This window comes from Ptychodera flava, chromosome 5 (genome assembly GCF_041260155.1).
Source record: "Ptychodera flava strain L36383 chromosome 5, AS_Pfla_20210202, whole genome shotgun sequence".
Classification (NCBI taxonomy): domain Eukaryota; kingdom Metazoa; phylum Hemichordata; class Enteropneusta; family Ptychoderidae; genus Ptychodera; species Ptychodera flava.
In genome coordinates this window covers 3,747,938-3,768,478 of record NC_091932.1, presented here as the reverse complement: position 1 = coordinate 3,768,478, position 20,541 = coordinate 3,747,938, and the positions used below count along the sequence as shown (strand labels likewise).

At 36.1% G+C, this 20,541-nt stretch overlaps 1 long non-coding RNA gene across 4 annotated transcripts; it reads right to left on the bottom strand.

The window, feature by feature from the left end:
* Positions 1–7,846: 7,846 nt before the first annotated feature.
* LOC139132782 (uncharacterized) lies at positions 7,847–19,016 on the bottom strand. 4 transcript variants are annotated; one of them, XR_011552441.1, is made up of 3 exons: positions 18,866–19,016; positions 10,011–11,069; positions 7,847–9,091 (listed from the first exon to the last, which is right to left on the bottom strand). It is a non-coding gene; the product is annotated as an uncharacterized lncRNA (long non-coding RNA). The 4 variants fall into 4 exon arrangements; XR_011552442.1 differs by having other exon boundaries at positions 7,847–10,115; positions 10,969–11,069; XR_011552443.1 differs by having other exon boundaries at positions 10,969–11,069.
* Positions 19,017–20,541: the final 1,525 nt, after the last annotated feature.

The window sequence follows — 20,541 nt, the reverse complement described above, 5'->3', positions numbered from 1 at the left end:
TGTGATATAGAGGTGGTTTCAACCGGTGTTTGATGTCGTCCATTTCCGTAAACGACAAAAAGTCAAAAACCGCTGAACAGACTGCGTTGATATTTGATACTGATACATAGACTGGTTCCAAGGTTCCAATTCGGAAAAATTGAACCAAACGGAGCGGCGGTTAGATAGTTTTGGGAAATTTCTAACCCCCCTTTTTAACTAATTGATTTTAGGGGTCTTTCATATATGTAGTTTTGGAATGTACACCAATCCTGCATTGTGGACTGTTTTATGAGTTGTGGAACAGAAATGAGGTTTTGATGAATGTTAGAAATATGCAGGATGACTGATTCGAAGTATAAGAGATTTCTATGCTCTTTTGGGCATCAAAAGCATTAAAAAAAACATATTTCATAGTTTAGATTCTCACTTTTGAGATGACCCTAGGCATTTGTTAAGTAAACATCCTTGAGTCAATATGCAGACTTTGACATTCCAGAGATTAAGTATCCACAACCTCACATGTTACAGTCTTTCACTACAATGGTATGGCCCAAACCCATTGTTATCAATGGAGAGGGTGGACCTGTCTACAGGAAATTGGGGTGAACAGGTTAGACAATGACGTTACAAGTTGTAGGTTAGTTATCAAGGTAGCACCAGCATAGAGTCCTGAGCATCTGTCCATGTGTTCTCACAGCAAATTACAGGGAAAAAATTATTTGAGAAGTTTCTCTCCTTTAAATAGAAGTATATTACAATTTAAACCTGTCATGGATGGATTGCTCTCAAATGATCTGAAACACAGTTATTGCCCATTAGCAACAAATCTACAGCAAGATTTATGTAAAGTTCATGAACTTACACAAGGTATTAGACAAAAGATGACCATGACTTTGCTACTTTTCAACATTTATTTCAATCAGATTTCCCCAGTTTAGTGTATAATTTTGTAATCTTAATTACTGTCAACTTAGCTTTACTAACTTATTCTTACCTCATTATTCTTACACTAGTGTTATACCTTATAACCACAAATGAGATGCATATATGATTGTCACTTAACAAACAATTTACAAATATGTCTTCTGCTTTTTCTCCATATACATATACATGTCTCTTTTCTCATAAAAATGAGCTTAAAATCGCAATGTGAAAAATAGTCTTTCAGCTATATGTTGCTCATTGACTTCGTGGTCTGTCTAATTCACAGTGAGTGTGGTTGTTGATAAATGCCGATAATACTAGGCGGTCATTATGTCCAAGCGCCATTGGCAGTATTTTTTAACATAATGACCATAGGTCACTATCACATCTTGAAGTTGTGATATAGGGTTAGCTTCAACCGGTGGTGGACAGTGTCCATTTTCCGTAAACGACAAAAAGTCAAAAACCGCTGAACAGACTGCATTGATATTTGGTACAGATATTCAGACTGGTTCCAAGGTTCCGATTCTGAAAAATGGAGCCAAACGGAGCAGCGTTTAGATAGTTTTGGGAAATTTCTAACCCCCTTTTTAACTAATTGATTTTAGGAGTCTTTCATATATGTAGTTTTGGAATGTACACCAATCCTGCATTATGGACTATTTAATGAGTTGTGGAACAGAAATGAGGTTTTGATGAATGTTAGAAATATGCAGGATGGCTGATTCAAAGTATCAGAGATGTCATGCGCTTTTGGTAATAAAATTGATAAAAAACAACAAATTTAATGTTTCAGATTTCTCACATTTGTTAGGACCCTTAACATTACAGACTTGATGACATAACTAGCTGCTGGACCTGTTTACTGGCGCATTGATTTAAAGACAAAGATCGTTTTATTTTGTGATAAGGACGTGTGATTTCGTAAAACATAGTCTATTAGCCTGGAAATGTGATTTTTGCGAATATTGCTTACCCCACTGACAAACAGTGTGGTTTGAAAATGGCTGGAATTCGCTACTTCGGGACTTTGTTTTGTGTGTGCATTTACTGACAAACTCCAAACCCGCAGCACCTACCCATTCAGTATTTCATGTACAGGTGTACCCAGAGATCGAGTAGTTTCACAATGTGCCAGTTGTGATCAAGTGCCATTGGCGCTATTTTTTTCTGGTCAATCGTGATATCAGCGAAGAGAATCTTTACAGAAATTTGTACTTTTTGGGTATAAATAATTTTAGTCAAAGGTTGCCGTAACAGTCACTTAGTGGGTCAATTTTGTGGGTATCTCATGCATGTGTACGGAACTGTGTTCCGTACTGATACGACCCTGAGCTAATCGCATTTATTTTAACTGGCAAAAAACTGATCAAAACAAAAGACAGTGCTCCAAGTATTCTAATAATTGTCTATTAACAAAACGTTACAATAAAAGTGACCAGGTGACTGACACCAATATAATGGCAAAATAAAGTGTTCAGTGTCTTTTAACCTTGGATATGGTCGACTTCAACCGACGTGCGACTTCCGACGGTCCACCAATAATAGACACCAACATACAAGTTCTGACAGCTAATTGTTCTCGTAGCATAAGGGCACGCTGCTTCTTGCAAATAGGACTTTTAGCTCGTGGTTACAAGCTCACCTGATCGGAACTTTTTTGAGCGTCCACTAAAATCCACAGTAATAATACACAAACTGTAACCACAGTCCCCAAACTACAACTCCAGATGGAGCTGGTTTTGCCTATGTACAAATAAACTTTCTGACTGAATCAAATGGGCTTGACAAAGTGGCCACAGGTGTATGTTCCGAGCGACCGTATGTAGAACCGATACACTGAACTTGAAGCATATTACTTCACGTCCGACAGTAAAGTAACGTGGACTTCACGTCCGACAGTAAAGTAACGTGGACTCCCGCTGATGACAGAAATGATAGAAGAACATAGTGACTTGGTGGCAAGTGAGATTTAAACAGTCGGAACAATTCACTGGCACAGTATTACAATGTAAGTCAAAACAAAAGGGGCAAAACTGGTTCACCAGGTAAACGGTACGCAACTACCTATACCTTGCAGTACCAACCGAATTTCCGCTCTCGAGATATACCTCGCATATGTTTTGCCTGTCAGTCGTTAAAACAACAAAAAAGTTTCAAGTTTTACTCGACGGTATTCCAGCCCTTCGCATGTAGATCTAACCTGCTGTGTCCGACTCTGTTCAAGCCTGTACTACCAATCATACGTTTGTGGCAGTAAAAATGGGCACATTTTTAATGGAGCAGGCTGTTTATCAATTTTATCTTGAAGCAAATTAGCCAACTTGATAATAATTTCAATAGAAGAGAAAGAGCAATTACCACCATGTAAATCCTCTACGTCCACCGCAACTAATGCGAGAACCAGGGATTGAGGAATTCCCCTTTTAAAAAAGTACTACTTGGCATGAAGTCTCGCCAGAAAGAATCAATTGACGGTTGTAGAAGCAAGTTGTAGGGACAAAATCGGATGGCCGTAACAGCATGCACATTTGCAGGGTGGGATTTAGGGGATTTATCACTATTATTGAATAGCACGGTTGCGCAAGTTAAAACAATTGGTCAATGGTGTTAAATCAAGCGGTCAAGTAATAAACGTACACGACAGATGTTTGTGCTCTACAAACACTGCGATGTTTTACTGAGTTGTGGAGGATGTTGCTCTATATGTTAAGTCGGCTTAAAGCTTTGGCCGTATCATATACAGATATCGTTGGCCGAAATCGAAATTATGCCTATCTTTTGCATGCAACTATTGACCCATGACGGTAAAGTAAATATCTGTTGTTTTTTAATTTATGAGAAAGTAGAAGGGGCATATTGCATTTTGAATTACTTAATTTCCCGGAATCTGAGCGATGTGTTTACTACTGTGCATTGAAATCAAAGTAAGGGATAGGAAATGGGATTTTGTGTCTAGTCTGTTTTCTCAGTACTTGCATGATCAATACGAGCAATGCTCACACTAGAATTGTTATTCATCAGCCACCGTCTTCTAGTGTGACTAGTTCATGTCATAGACTCGATTACGGCCAAAATTTATGAGTCGGGGCAATAAAAATATTATACAGAATAAAGAATTTAGTTGTACCACAGCACTATACATCAGCACAACAGGCTCAATCTGGAAACGCTGTTTGAGCAACTGTGCCACAGGCGTGCTGTGAGCTGGGTAGTTTTAATAGCGTAGAGTTTATGCTGTTAGTAGTTTACTCTACGTTCCGAAGTACCCATACGCAGGCTATCCTCAAAGGTATGAAATAGACGTAGGGGGCCTATCCGACCTGCAAATAAAACTGTCCGTTCAAGTCGAAAAAAACGCGCTACTTCTCTTTAAGTACCGTTCACAACAACTTTCGATCAATTTTTACTCAGTGCCTATAATTGCAGTGATCAACACCAGTAATTTGTATAAATTTGTTATTAGCCTGACCCCTGACGACCGATCGTACTCAAAGTCAAATATGATTTTGTGCTCTTCCCATTAATACCAGTATTTCAGAAAACAAACAAACAAATACACAAACAAACAAACAAAAATATTAAAAAAACATAAACAAGCATACAAATACATAAATAAATAATAAACACACGGAAAAACATAAACAAATATATAAACAAAAAAACAATATCATAGAACATTGAATAAAAACATACAAACATAAATGTATACATACATGCATATATATATATATATATATATATATATATATATATATATATATATATATATATATATATATATATATGTATATATATATATGTGTGTGTGTGTGTGTGTGTGAGACAACAGCATATTGAAAAAAAGATTGAAATGATTGACTGAACAGCTCAGGTAACATATTCAACCTGCCAGGGCAGTAACACCTTGTCATTCAACATGCCATTAAGTCACGCCCCTTTGGCAAGTATAGGGTGTAGTAGTACTGCCGTTGCATGTTGAATATGTTACATGAGCTGTTCAGTCAATCATTTCAATCTTTTTTCAATATGCTGTTGTCTCTTACACTCACACACACAAATATATTACTTTATATATATATATATATATATATATATATATATATATATATATATATATATATATATATATATATATATATATATATTTGTTTGTATGTCTGTTATTTATTCAACGTTCTATTTTTTGTTTCTCTATTTCTTTGTCTGTTTATTATTTATTTATGTATTTATATGCTTGTCTGTATGTTTATTTTTGTTTGTTTGTTTGTGTATTTATTTATTTGTTTCCTGGCCCCCTGTGATTAGTCTTCTAGCCCTGCACTTGGTCCCTCAGGTGTCCGCTTTTTGTTACTCCTGTGTGATATACTACTGATGTATATCAAGTTGATTGGCTGACTTAAAACAATCCCCTGATGAGAGCAGCACAGTAGCGCAAATTAATAATTCTAATTGATGCATGGTATGCTATTAGGGAGTGTTACCTACAGCACAGTGGGGTGGGGTAACAATGATACAGCATTGTGTGGTCAAGTGATCAGGGCCGTCATGAGACAAGAATGGTCACAGAAAATAGTTCTTTAGGGGTGGACCATTTAATATCCTGGGAGTCTGGAGGATTTTACGGAAAAAAGTTCCCGGCAAATGTCAAAAAAAATCACCCAGTGAAGGCATGACCAAAGTAAGATGCACTTTAGGTTAAAGGAAAAAATCCATCATGAGTTACTTTCTGGAACACATTTTTCATTTTCTTTGCGTGAAAATTTTAGGCTGCATCAGATATGCTATGGTTCTTTGGCCAAATGGGGGAGGAGATAATATTTAGAGTACAATGTGTCCTTCCTATATAGCTGGATCTGAAGGGTATAATTGTAGCCAGTAAATGTGGTAACGTTTTGCTGTTACAATTTTTTGTTCAGTTTGTTACCTTGTTTCTGAAGTTTGACATTTCAAAGTAATTTGGGATGTAAAGGTAAGACAATATAAGCATATCACATCTGTGATTGTTGACAACTATATTGTAGTCCTTCACATTATGAATAATAAAGAATTCTATAATTTAGGTAGTTTGCATTGGTACGTAAAATGGGAATACTCAGCTAGCATGCATGCATGACAAAGAAAAAGTGATTGTTTGTCATATCGTTGCTCAAATGTATAGTTTACAGCAACAGATGATTGCAAATATTTAATTTGAACTGAATGAACTTAACTTAACGATTGACTGAAGGTTAATAACTTAAACCCAAAATATGTCACTTTCCTCAGATCATGTGCATTTAGTTTCAAAGGCATACAAATTTGATTTGAACATATGTACTAAGTATTATGTCCCAACTGATTATGATTATCTAATGTGCAACATTTTAATCCAAGTGCAGTTTAAAGGCTCTGTTCCTTTGTTGTTGGAAAAAAACTACCAAAATAAGGAGTGCAAAAACACTTGCCAGAAATCAGAGAGTGAAAAAAATTATGTACAATGGACCAGGTGAAGAAAAATAATGCCACCTCATCAATCTTCCAGACTCCCCACCGTGATATCAAATGGTCCACCCCTTATTAGAAATATCACAAATATCATCAGATGGATGTTTGAATTGGGGGCTTTTTCAGTTCCAACATAAGTTAAAATCATTAGCTATGACACATCTCATACTACACCAAAGCCTAATTCATTGTAATATTAGGAAGAAGTCGATCAAATTATGGCTATATTTATCAGCAAATCAAGATTCTAGTATCTGTTGTCTGATGGAAAGAAGTGAAAGGCTGGAACACAATGTTTGAGTATTTTTCCATTGAACATTTGCTGTAAGTACATTCAATTTTGCTGCTGAAACGTTTTCTGGTTGGAATCCATGCCACAAAACACTTTTCAAGATTTGGCAATGTATAAATATAGATATGCAGATATAACTATTTCTGCATTTTTGTAATTCCTCCTAGTGCATGAATCAATCCACAGTGTAGACTTATATTTGTACCCTATAATTATTATGTTTGTCATTTTAATGAGCCATTAGCTGTCATGTTTGAAGATTTTTTCCCGCTTTGTTATTTTTAATGTCAACAACAGTTTATTCTTCAAATATAAACAATTATTAAAGCAGTGCATTCAACATGTGTAGATGCTGTATTGACAAGCTAAATAGCTGGTGTTTCAATACGTGCAGATGCTGTATTGACAAGCTAAATAGCTGGTGTTTCAATACGTGCAGATGCTGTATTGACAAGCTAAATAGCTGGTGTTTCAACATATGTAGATGCTGTATTGACAAGCTAAATAGCTGGTGTTTCAAAACGTGCAGTGCTGTATTGACAAGCTAAATAGCTGGTGTTTCAACATGTGTAGATGCTGTATTGACAAGCTAAATAGCTGGTGTTTCAACATATGTAGATGCTGTATTGACAAGCTAAATAGCTGGTGTTTCAACATGTGTAGATGCTGTATTGACAAGCTAAATAGCTGGTGTTTCAACATGTGTAGATGCTGTATTGACAAGCTAAATAGCTGGTGTTTCAACATGTGTAGATGCTGTATTGACAAGCTAAATAGCTGGTGTTTCAACATATGTAGATGCTGTATTGACAAGCTAAATAGCTGGTGTTTCAACATGTGTAGATGCTGTATTGACAAGCTAAATAGCTGGTGTTTCAACATGTGTAGATGCTGTATTGACAAGCTAAATAGCTGGTGTTTCAACATATGTAGATGCTGTATTGACAAGCTAAATAGCTGGTGTTTCAACATGTGTAGATGCTGTATTGACAAGCTAAATAGCTGGTGTTTCAACATGCTTTGAGGAGTAGGGTAAGGAAATTCACTGACATAAAAAAGTAGTTACAGAAACAAATACTTGTACTCTGGAGTGAGATAACTTTTCCATAGCAGCAGAAAGTTTGTTTTTGATGAAAACACGCTACTTGACAAGTCTACATATTTTCAACATGCTTGCCAATCTTTATTGAAGTGTGGCTTGAACTTACAATACAAACTTTACATCTTGCATTTCATGAAATTGCTGTCCTGATATTGACAAGCATCAGGATACATGAGGAATGTAAAAAATCTCATTGTAAAAAATCACAGTAGAATCTCAGATAACTGGCACTGAATTGCACTACACATTTATCTGACTGCAAACAATTAATATATGGAATGCATAGATCCAGATCATCTGAATCTTTACACTGATCCTACCGCAAATGTAGTTGATGTTGAGACTAAGGGAATAGCTTTGCTTGAATTGGACTCTGTATCTGCACAGTCATCTCATAAATGATGGCTTGTAAACTCTTGTAGTTTTTACATTAACTGATAGCACAGGGGCACTGCAGTGAATGTTAACGTGATGTGAAAATCCAACCAGAGTGTGAAAAGCCATTCAGAAGAATGTTGTCTTTTCAACCATCATGTTCACTACGGAAACAAAGTTACTAATGAGAGACCACGCCGGAAAAACTCATGATCACCTGCAAAATGTCTGACAAGCTGTCTTGTACTTGCCATCAAATTCAATACAAAATCCACACTTCAATAGCAACCTGTTGCAGAGCCTAAATTACAACAATAGCAGTCCCTCTTGACCTTCATAACATGGATGACCAAGTTCTTTGAAAAGAGTCAAATGTGGAAATTGGTGTTGACATTGTGAACACACAGTGTAGGAGAAAAGTTGTGTTTGTAAAAAATCAGATAAAATCAAGTTACTAACATTTCAATCTATTCGGAATTAAATGGTATTTGAAGATCAAATGAATCACAAAAGGCTAACAGATAGTTTTTTTCATCAACTGCCTTTGAAAGCTGCAACAAACTCTTTGCCATTCTGAATCAAAATCTTGTCATAATTTGCTAATGTGAGTAAAATATATACTATACAGTTTACATCTTTGCACTTGGATGACTTGTATTGAAAACTAAAATCTATACTGTGCTTCTCTCAGTGCACATGTGGTAAGTTTTTTAAATTTGTTAACAAGTGAAGTGTTCATCCACCATGATATCTCTTTGTTTTCAAACAAACCAAAATAGAAAGTAAATTTGTCATAAATTCAAAGCATCCAACTATACGATGTAACATGGCATTTGGAACAAGGCCATATCCTTCAAGTGTTGTGTTGTTGTCACTTTACATCATCTTGGGAAATGACGTAAGGATATCGCATTTAAATATAACACTTCCTGTGGAATAAAAGAGAGTAAACAATAATCAGTAGTCAGGAAAGCAAATTATGCACTAACTGATAATTGTTATGAAATGTCTAGCGTGACTTTTATCAATTATGTTTGCTAGTAGGGGGTAGTTCAGCAGAGAACTACATTGCACTCTAACATATCAAGGTTTGCTGTAAAGTATCATAGCTCACATTGATGCAAAATTTCTGGAAATCATGTTTGTTTTCATCAACACCTGCTGTCGTGAGTGCTTCATTCAAATTAGCAATGACACAGCTAGGGATATATTTCATGTGTTCTGCAGCTGGTAATATTATCAGGACACATTTTTACATGATTACTTGTAGCATTTAAACACTGTATTTGATATAAAAGCAGAACATACCTGAATCAACCCTACATAAATTTCAACATTTTGCATATATGAAAATATTTGTAGCAAGATTTATTTATTTCACCGTACCAATTCGGAGTCATACAGGTTACATTTTCCTGGTATGTCATTGACTGTTCTCCCCGTACCATTATTAATGTGAGATTACAATTTTCACAGAATATTGTCACGTTTACAAACAACCTAATATTTGGGAATTTCTGAGGATTTGAAAGTATGATGATGTTATAGAAGGAGTAATCAAAAGGAAAATAGTCAATAGAATCATTGACTAGGGTTGGATCAAACCATTGTGAAGGTGGGCATTACCTCCAATAGCCGCTACAGTATCTAGATCATAGAGGAGTCACCACCTGAACGGCTGAAGCTTGTCCCTTACCAACAGTCCATGTTTCAGTCTATCTACCACCAAACTGTCATGACATGTAATTGTCAACTGAAACTACTTTGGCCTATCCAATAAACACAAGCATTCAATACAAATACAAAGCTATCTTCATGTAAATTATTGCTTAATGACAATGTAATTACTCAGTTAGAACATGTCCCATGCAGAGAGTCCTGTGGTGTGGCACTACCCTGGAAGCAATGTTTACCAGCTGTTGACAATATCAGCACTGTTGGGACACTACTAACCTATTGAAAGTAATGAGAGTAATGTAATATACTATGCTTACTGTTACTTGATTTTCACAGAAAAATATCAAATTTCTCTTGATGTTAAAGGAGTGTGAAAACTCTTTAAAGTGGGTTTCAATCAACATGTGAATGGCTATTTTATGGGGCTACGGAGATTTTTTTATGTCTGTCAACACATATAAGCTGTGCCATGCAATATTGACAACAGAAAATACATGCAAGGGATGATATTTGATTCAACAGGGTATATTTTATTGGTGATAACACTGTTTGTTGATTGGTAGCAGATGATCAAACTGTACATTTAAATTATATTATCAGAATGGATGAAGTTTGAAAGGAATATTTGAAGTTCACTCAGATGATTTACAGACTGACTGTATCCTGTGAACAGACAGGAATATGTTTCGGCTTTCCTTCTAGATATTAAACTTTAGATATGACTTAAAATATGATACAGGTTGTGTTCACAGTGGATGTAAATATCTATCATTTATGTAGACCAACAATGCTTGATGGAAATGCTAGGATTGATTATATTTGTTGGCATGTCTTCTGAGAGTCCTTGCTGAAAGAAAAAGTTTTAGAAACGGAAACAAACTATGTTTCTTTATCCACTGGTTTCTTTCATTTTACATTTGTAAAATAGACACTAAAACTTCAAAGTTTTGTCCAAACTCTAATATTCAAACCCTGACAGTCTGGGCTAATCTGCTTAAATTTATCATTTTGAGATGGAAGATACTAAAGACCCTTGCAGCTAACACTTATCACTGTGGGCAATGTAACCATCCCTGTTAGAAGCTTGGCACTCCCATGGAGATAGCTTTGTATGTGAATTCAAACTTACCTTGGCCGTATTCAGCAGTGCCAGCAGTGTGTCAGTCACAAAGCACCATCCAGAGTCATACAGTGTTGGTACAAGGACAGTATTCCCAAGCCACACAGTAACTGCAAATGGATGGATGAAATGCTCAGCATTAGGGGTGATCTGTCTTCTATGAAAATAAATTATGAAAACATCTGCAATCAACATCTCCATAAAAAGTTATGAAACTTCAATCTGGTAAATCTAATTTATATAAACATATCATTGTTGTAATAAATTCACCCTATCTTGCATTTGAATGAAAGTTTGCAATCACCAAATAAACTGATTGTTACCACTAAAGGACACTATAAATTCGTGAAAGAGGTTGAAAGTGTCTGTAGCTTTGCAAACTCAACTGAGTAATAAAACATATTATATCACCATGCCCTGTCCCTTGCATTTTTATTGGTCGAGCTGAACCATGTGACCGGCCACAAATACTCAATAATGGTTTGTTTATGTGCCCGTGAATATGGATAATATCGTAAACATCATAACTTTTCAGCTATAACGTAAATTTTAATTTGTACAAAGATAATCAGTCACGAAATAAAATGGAAGACTTTTGGGCAAAAAGTTTAGACACTTGTTTGAAAAAATCTCCGAATTTGCAAAAATTTTACAGCGCGTACTACTCACTGACAGGTTCTGGGGTCCAATTGTCATTTGCATAGGAAATGTTCGTAAGTTTTGACATTTTTTTGGATTGGTTGATAATATAATGGAAATAACAGACTCCGCGCTGACCATTAACTTTTATTTATGGGCGCGGGCTCAAGGAAAGCCAAATTAACAGGCTCGGCAAGCCACGTCCGTTAATTTTTGGCTTTCCTCTTGCCCTTGCCCATAATAAACGTTAATGGTCAATGCGTCGCCCGTTATTTCTATATTTAAAGTGGGTTACTACGCAAAAATGAAAGCATTCTCAGTTGTGTTATACAGTGATTGCATATGTTGTACAGTGTTCAATCTGGGTATCAAAACAGGGGGCCACTGTGGACCCCTACTCCTGTCAAAAAGGACCATTTTAGGAAAATGGGCCACCATCAGCACAAATGCAAAACTCTTGAATTTTTGTGGAAAGCACTCTGTCAAGTCAACAAAAGGAGACTACAAGAGATCCCGGCCCCACTGCAAAGCCGTTCCCTATACACACCGGGCCCAGCAGCAAACTAACCTTTTTGGTTTAATTCTGTTGTTCATGTAAATTTTTCTGATGAATTGATGATACATATTTCAGACTTGAACAATATACAGTCCTCTCACCTAAATAAAATATTGTGGAACATATTGCCGTGCTGACCCCCAAAAAGTGGGAAAACATAATTTTTGTGAGATAAGATAAATATGTTAAAACAATCAAACTGCAAATACAAGCTTATTCTACGCATGGGAAAATAAAGGACTAAACATAGGGCCAAAGTCCCTGAAGCTACTATAGACATGGATACAAAATTAAGTATTCTCATGTCTGTATGAAATTATCTCACTAAGGAACGGACGCATTAGATCTTGGGAGGGGGGGGTGGTCGAAAACAGAAAAAAAAAATTTTCAGAGCAGAAAGTTAGGAAAAAAAAATCTTCAAACTAGTTTGCAAAATAAAAAAAAATAAATAAGAAGACAAAGGCGTAAAAAAAAAATCTGCAAAAGTCTTTAAAATTTTGAATTTTTTTAGATTTTACCGACAGAAAGCAACTTTCTGTATTTTTAGTACATCCTCCAGGCACATTTTTAATTTAATTTATACATTTAGAGTGACTGTATCCCTTATACTGGAAGTTGTGATTATCTTATCTTTTCAGGACTTTTGTATTCTGATCACTTGAAAATTATGAAATTATAGAGCCTGTTTTCTACTTGTTTCCTGCGTACAAACCAAGCAGGTACACTAGGTAAAACATTGAAACTATGGTATGGTTGTCAAGACAGAAAGTTGTATTTGCCTTTTAAGATCAGGTAAACAGATGCAGGCACATCAGTTTCATTTTTTTCACAGCATTTTATTGCAATGATGAATGCAAGAATGGGTGAACAAGTAGAAACACGTCAATAATGATAAAACAACATATCAAGTCATTATGTATTATTTTGCTTTTAAAAGGCATTTTCAATTCTTTTTTCTCAAAAAACAGCCTCAAAAAACAACAGCAACACATGTTTTAACATTCAACAATACACTACGTAGAATGCCATCTATCCAACAAATCCCAACACAAAACACACAAAAGGGTTGAACTTTGAAAGTTTCTCGATAGCAAATACTGAATAAATCTGCATGAATAATCGTTTTTTGTGTAGCAAATTTCAAAGAAATTGGACAAGCCCTTTCAGAGAATACAGATTTTTTACCATGAATGGCATAAATTGCCCTAAAAAGACAAATATTGAAATTTCAACACATCTATACACATCCAATCAATTTGGACATGCTGCTACAGAGAAATAGATGTTTTGATCAAAAAAGGGCAACAATTGCTCTAAAAACACAAATATGCAAATTTAACTATATTATTTAGCTTATTTTAGCTTCTCAGCTTGTCAAAATCAATTGTAAATCATGAGATATCATGATGTTTGGTGGGGTGAATGTAGGCATTTCACCACGCAGTAGAAAGGGAAGCCAGGAAACCAAATAGTCAATTTTCAAACTATAGGAAGCTACTGAGGAGCAAGAAGACCATGTTTCAGAGGAAGATGTGTAATCCGAAAAAATGCTCCCAAAGTGCCACCAAATAACACCATTTTTATCTCTATTTTTCAAAAGCTCCAACAGCAGGAGGGGGACACCCCCCTCCTGACCTCCCCCCCGCAAAAATACTCCCCAAGTGCCACCAAATAACACCAGTGCCACCAAATAACACCATTTTAATCTCTATTTTTCAAAAGCTCCACGGCAGGAGGGGGACACCCCCTCCTGACCACCCCCCGCAAAAATACTCCCCAAGTGCCACCAAATAACACCATTTTAATCTCTATTTTTCAAAGCTCCAACGGCAGGAGGGGGAACCCCCTCCTGACCACCCCCCGCAAAAATACTCCCCAAGTGCCACCAAATAACACCATTTTAATCTCTATTTTTCAAAAGCTCCAACGGCAGGAGGGGGACACCCCCTCCTGACCTCCCCCCCCGCAAAATACTCCCCAAGTGCCACAAATAACACCATTTTAATCTCTATTTTTCAAAAGCTCCAACAGCAGCAGGGGGACACCCCTCTCCTGACCCCCCCCCCCCCCCCCCCCCCCCCCCCGTGACCGCTTCGTGGCCGCTTGTGGTGCTTGGCACCACATCTTTGCCCTCTTTATCTTCAGACAGCGACGAACTAAAAAAAAATTATAAATCTGAAAATTTACTCTGAAAAAAAAAATTTGCACAGCTAATCTCATTGGAAAAAAAAAATTCAGAAATTTACAATAGTAAAAAAAAATTTTCACAATTTCATTGTGACCACCCCCCCCTCCCAAGGTCTAATTGGTCCATCCCTAAGTCCTCCCTTGGGACGTGTAAACCAAATTTAAAGCTGTCTGACCAGCGGTTTGAAAAAACAAGCAACTCAACAGTTGACAGAGCTCTGCTGTGTTTTGTAGAGAATAACCTTTTGTGACACATGTATTGATGAAGAAGGTGGATATCTTTGATTAACATTGTAAGTGAGTTCTGTTGAATAAGTTGAGACTGTACATACTCAGAGAAAGCACACTGAGAGACAAATGTTTGAAACTTAAGAAGTTCAAGGTCATCAAAAGCATTATAAGGATCATGTAACTTTCATTGCACTGTTTACACAGATTGCATAATTGCTATAAATAGCACATGAGGAATCTTCAGCCCAGCTTTACCGTAAAAACCCTATCACTTTGACCACATCATTTACTTGACCACTCTATTTTTTTCCTCAAAAAGTAATTTTATTTTATCCTTACCAAGTCAACCATAAATGGAAATTAGAACTTTCTCTATCTCTATCTTTATCTCTATTGACTATTTTGAGCAATTTCTTTTAGATAAATACAGGGCACAATAAATGACGGTTCAGAATATGTCAAAGTTGGGATTCAGGAAAGTTGCCTTTACATGTTTTAATCCTCCAAGATGGTAAGCATTCACTATGAACTGTCAAAAAAAGTTGAACTTTCTGATAATTCTACACTAAAATTATTTTGGCTTTGATGATTTCCTAATAAATTCAATTATTTAAAATCATATTAATTATTTTTTTCTGGGTGAATTGATAGGGTTTATACAGTACTAGAATTACATACAATGTAAGTCAAATTTTGACCAAAAATGACAAAAAAATTCCTTAAAATTACACATTTGCATATTTCATCACAATTTGAACAAATCTAAGTTGGGTTATCCCTAGGGACCTGTATACCAAATAACAAAGCTGTCTGACCAGCGGTTATGAAGGAGAAGATTTTTTACCAAAAACACCTTTTTTGGCATTAATTTGCATATTTTCAACAATATCAAAAAATTAAAAAAAAACAGTTTCTCAAAATCATATTTTTCATCTACACAACAAATATCAAATCAGTAAGTACTGCGGTTCTCAAGATATTTGAGTGGACGGACGCCTCACAAACGGACATACATACATACATACATACATACATACATACATACATACATACATACATACATACATACAGACTGACGACGGACGCCGGACGGATACCCATCCCAATAGCTTCTATAAACTATAGTCTATAGTAGCTAAAAACATAAAAAAATCATCCATCTTAGCAACTGTTTTATTAACACTCGGTGAACATACACTGATATTGCATATCAGTGCCTTTCAGTTGATGTTGTTTTGCACACTGAGTCCCCTTTCACAGTCAGCAGAATGAACTGGCAAAGTCCGTGCTATGGCAGCTATCTTAGGTTGGGAAACATTTCCCTGTGATGTGTGTAAATAATAGACCCCAATTTTAATGTGAAATTTTGGTGTGGCCACAAGTTTTGCCAATTGATCGAAGCAAGTAGCACTTCCTGGTTGAAACAGAGGTATCTGAAATTCCCATCAGAGGGCATACTAACCACAGTCACTAGTGGTTCCATACATGATGGCCACTGTGTGGTATGCATTATGTATACCACACAGTGATCGTTGTGTATTAACCACAAGTGACTGTGGTACTGACCCATCGGACGTGTTCGTGTTGCACATATCCATGGAAGCCGGCTGGAAGCGTCATGGGCACGATCAATGTTTTCATAGACTAGACAATAATAATCCGAACTATGAAACACAAGAATGTAACGCTTGTATATCCTTAACGAATTACTTGAATAATTTTCAGAAACAACAAACTCGAAGCTGGTCGCATTATACTGTGGGTTCCATACCGTAAGCATTGCAACCAGGGTATGTATGGTCAGGCGCGATGTTACTGTGTTCGCACTGTGCAGATTCAGTCAATTTTTGTTCTCAAAAACACGTACGGTTGCTCTATGATAGAGGGACTGTGTCAAAACAAACGTAACTTTGTCTGAGATAAATTTCAAGGTCTTTACTATGTTTGAAATTGTGTTAAACGTAATTCATACATTTTGTGTGAGATCATTAGGCATTTGTTCCATAGACAAACAGTGCATTGTTCCTCGCTAATGTGGTTGACAACTAGGAATGATTGACAACTTGCCTACTGTTTATTATGCCAAAAGTAGTTCAGAAGTTTGAATGCAGAATTACTGAGGAAAACTCCTGTTATTTTGCAAAAAAATCAATACTTGGCTTGTGCATGTGATAAGTATATCATTTCGTAATATTTTTCTTCATTCGGCGAAGGAAAATACGAGTGACGTAGTGACCATGTCACCACGAGTCAAAATCAAATTGTCATACATGAGAAGTACTGACTGAATATAGGGACGGCCACCCATACAGCTATCTCCATGGAAGTTTATGATTTCAAATACGTGCTACTTTTGGCACACACGGCCCAAAATCCATGACAAAACTGAAATACATGAGAATGTTGCGGAATCGTGGCCTGGTGAGAACACTGTGTACTCAGTCTGGTATACCGTAGTTTGCTGAGGACTATGATGTTGGCTGTAAAGACAATCTGCACTTAGCGCACTGCCAGGCTTTCTCAACAAAAGCCCCAATTTGAATGGACAATTATACATAGAGCACAATGAGAGTTGTTTGTGTAACTACGGAGGTCAAAGAAAGAGTTTTACCTCCATCAGCTATTGTGACCTAAAAGTAGTGACCAATACATAAACTTTTAAACATAACTTATACATGTATGGAAGGAAATTTATGATCAGTTGTGACCAATGAGTTTTGCCCAGCTGTGTTTTATGCATTTGGTTGGCTACTCCTGTACATAGCAAGGCCGGGTACGGCATTGATCTGATTTACTTGTGTTTCCGGTCTAAAATGTTGCTCTTATAAATGATCATCTTGTCCAGCATGGATGCTTTCCTTGCTTTGTTCAACGTTTGTATCCGCAGATGATGTTAGAGACGTTTCAATTGAATGGCCTACCCCATCATCCTCATCTACAACAGGGGTTTCACTAATAACTGGCATTAAAAATCCGATATTAGCTGATGGCGTTGTTTTGCCATTACGACGGCTAGTGCCATTGTTTACAGTCATTGACCACACAGTTACGCACATAGCTCCAATGCACCGTTGGCCCTGTCAATCCATTATACCAAGTTTCCTTCATGCAACCCTATATGCTGTACTGGGTACTGAAATTACAAAGGTCTATGGGTACCTGAATCATTTTGGATGTCACATTATGACTGAGGGTGATGACCTTTGGACCCCAAATTCACTGCGTAAATGCATGAAATGAGTGAACTGTGCGTGAACCATTCAAGAAATGTCGCCCCTTCAGTGGGTGAAATGAGGGCCAATCATGATTTTATTGCACAAATTGCACAATGGCACACTGTAGAATTAACACTGGTTGTAGGATCGGTGAGTCAATGGGAATTATGATAAGAAAAAGTAATGTCGCTGTCTTACTTTCATGTACATAGTATGGAAATGAGCATACCTTTTGAGTTTAAGTACTGTTCACACTACGGTACTTGATGATAACTTTAAGCCTTCAAACATGTAAAGAGCTCACAAACAGAGGCATTGCTCTAAGTTCCTTCAGTATAAAGTTTTAAAACATTCCTATTCATGTGACTTTTAGATTGTATCAAAAAGTGTGTGTTGCTGACCTTGGATGTACTGTACATTATGATATATTTATGGAATTCTTTGCTGCTTGAAATTCGTACTGCTCAAACTATTGACTGTTTTAAACGTGGTTTAAAGACACACCTTTTTACTAAGTACTATTCATAGGTCCATTTATGTTTTTACAGGGACTACTCAATTCTATATTTTATTCTATTGGAATCGGTTTTAACTGGACACTGTATTTTATCTCATTTTTTAATTTTTAATTCATCATTTCAATTTTTAAGTCAATTCCGAGTTGTTTTACTATTTGATAACTTTGTTTATTTTTGTCCTTTATGGTATGTACAATGCACTGAGGCGTATGTGTAGTGCGTTTGTTAAGAATTAAAGAATTAAATTAAGATATATTAATGAGAAATACTGGGAAAAACTGCGGAGTCAGCACTTTTTTGTAGATTCATATAGATCTCTAGAATGGAAATTTTATCTCATGGCCTAACATAATGTCACCATATACTATAATACATTTGTCAAAATGACTTTTCTTTCCAAGTCTCTTGTGATAGTTACAAGAAAATGACACCATTACGTAGACGTTTTCTTGCATTTCTACATGTAAACTAATGGAGCCTGTTGACGCTATCACTCACATGAGTACTCTACCTTAGGAATGAAAAAATATTCCAATAAATTGAGTCAGCTATCAACTTACCTTCAGTTGACTACTGGTAGTTCATTTCCATCACATACCATTGGTACATAGTACATACAGCACAAATAAATTGTCACTGGTGTAGTCTTCATGACGGTTGGAAATGCCAGCTTGAAGGTATATTCATCAATCAGTAAGCATTTGGTTACCTTGGGACATTAACAGACCAAAAGTAGCAATTTTAGGGATTTATGATGGCAAAGTCTTAACACCAGCTCACAATCAGTCATAGCCAGACAGTTACTGGACTCGATAGTGTGATCAGACTTTGGTTTTTTTTTTTCCTATATAAAGTGCAAACAGACTCACATTAACATTTTCAGTTATAGAATATATTATATTCTGTACCATTCCATGTGTAATGAGGTCACATCACTTTACTGCCTTATACATTAGTAAGCTCATTAATCACATACATGGAACATCTGGTATCCAAAAACTAATTCATAATTTTTTTTGCACTTTCTTCCATCATTGTATTGATGTTCATATAAAGTGGCATATAATGATAATAGAAAATCATAGAAAGATAAAACAATTGATGTCATTTATGTCATGTTATTCAATTCTAAATGGAACCTTTTTAAAAATTCATTTGATTTCCTTAACAACATTTTGATATTTTCATTGATCCTGTCACAGAATATAATTTGTCATCATCGCCCAAAATACCCCACGTATTGATATAGCCAAAAGGATAAATTAGTCAATCAATCCATTAATCAGTAAAAAGTTATACAGCGTCAAAATCAAAAAAAGTGTTTTGCTCTGTGAGTCAATAATTTATGGTAAGGCCACACTGTCAGCTCTGGGAACAGATAGGATTTAATTTTTGGTTTGAAAGTTTCCAGGGTGGTTGAATTTCCAGAATGAGTCAACAGTTCCAACTGATTTAAATTCACATGATTGCATAAAATAACTTATTTTTGGAGCAAATGTGTAGAACTGGTAGACATTCCAAGTCATGTTGTCCACTATACAGATACTGTGATGTGACTTATTTGGATAACTTAACCATCTAAAATATGTGACAGTGTGTGTGTGGTTGAGCTTGCACCTGAAATCAATATATTTTACATGTAAACAAAGCTGTTTACAACATTGACATTCAACCAGTAAGTTCTGTGTTGGGTAATGATAATACTTTACTTTATTGCACAACAACACACTCAGGGAGTGTGATAAGGCAAAAATTATGAAACTGAAAGATTCAAACTTCAACAAACACTGGATGAAGCTGCTGCTGGGGAGGAAATAAAGTACAAGATATAAATTTTGCAAGAGGCATGAACTTTTCTCTGTCATTCAAATCAAAGGCTGTAGGATTATACAAACTAGTGGATGAAAGTAGAATGCCTGGATAAGTGCTGTATTTTGGACATTCTATAACGAGGTGAAATTCATCCTAAACTAAAAACTTACAATGTTTGCAGAATCTTTCATTTTCAGGAACTTTTGACCATGAAATGAAAAAGGTAAGCTTACGCATTTTCTTGACATTGTAGTAATGCATATTGCCAAAATTTCTTTTGGTCTTGTTAAAATAAAAAAATAAGAGCTGAAAAAAGATCCGACCCACCGATTCTACCGATTCTATTTTTGAAGAGGATATTATTAAAAGAAACAAATCATTTTTGGAACGGCAGCTAGTGTCAAGATATTGGACACAAAATGTG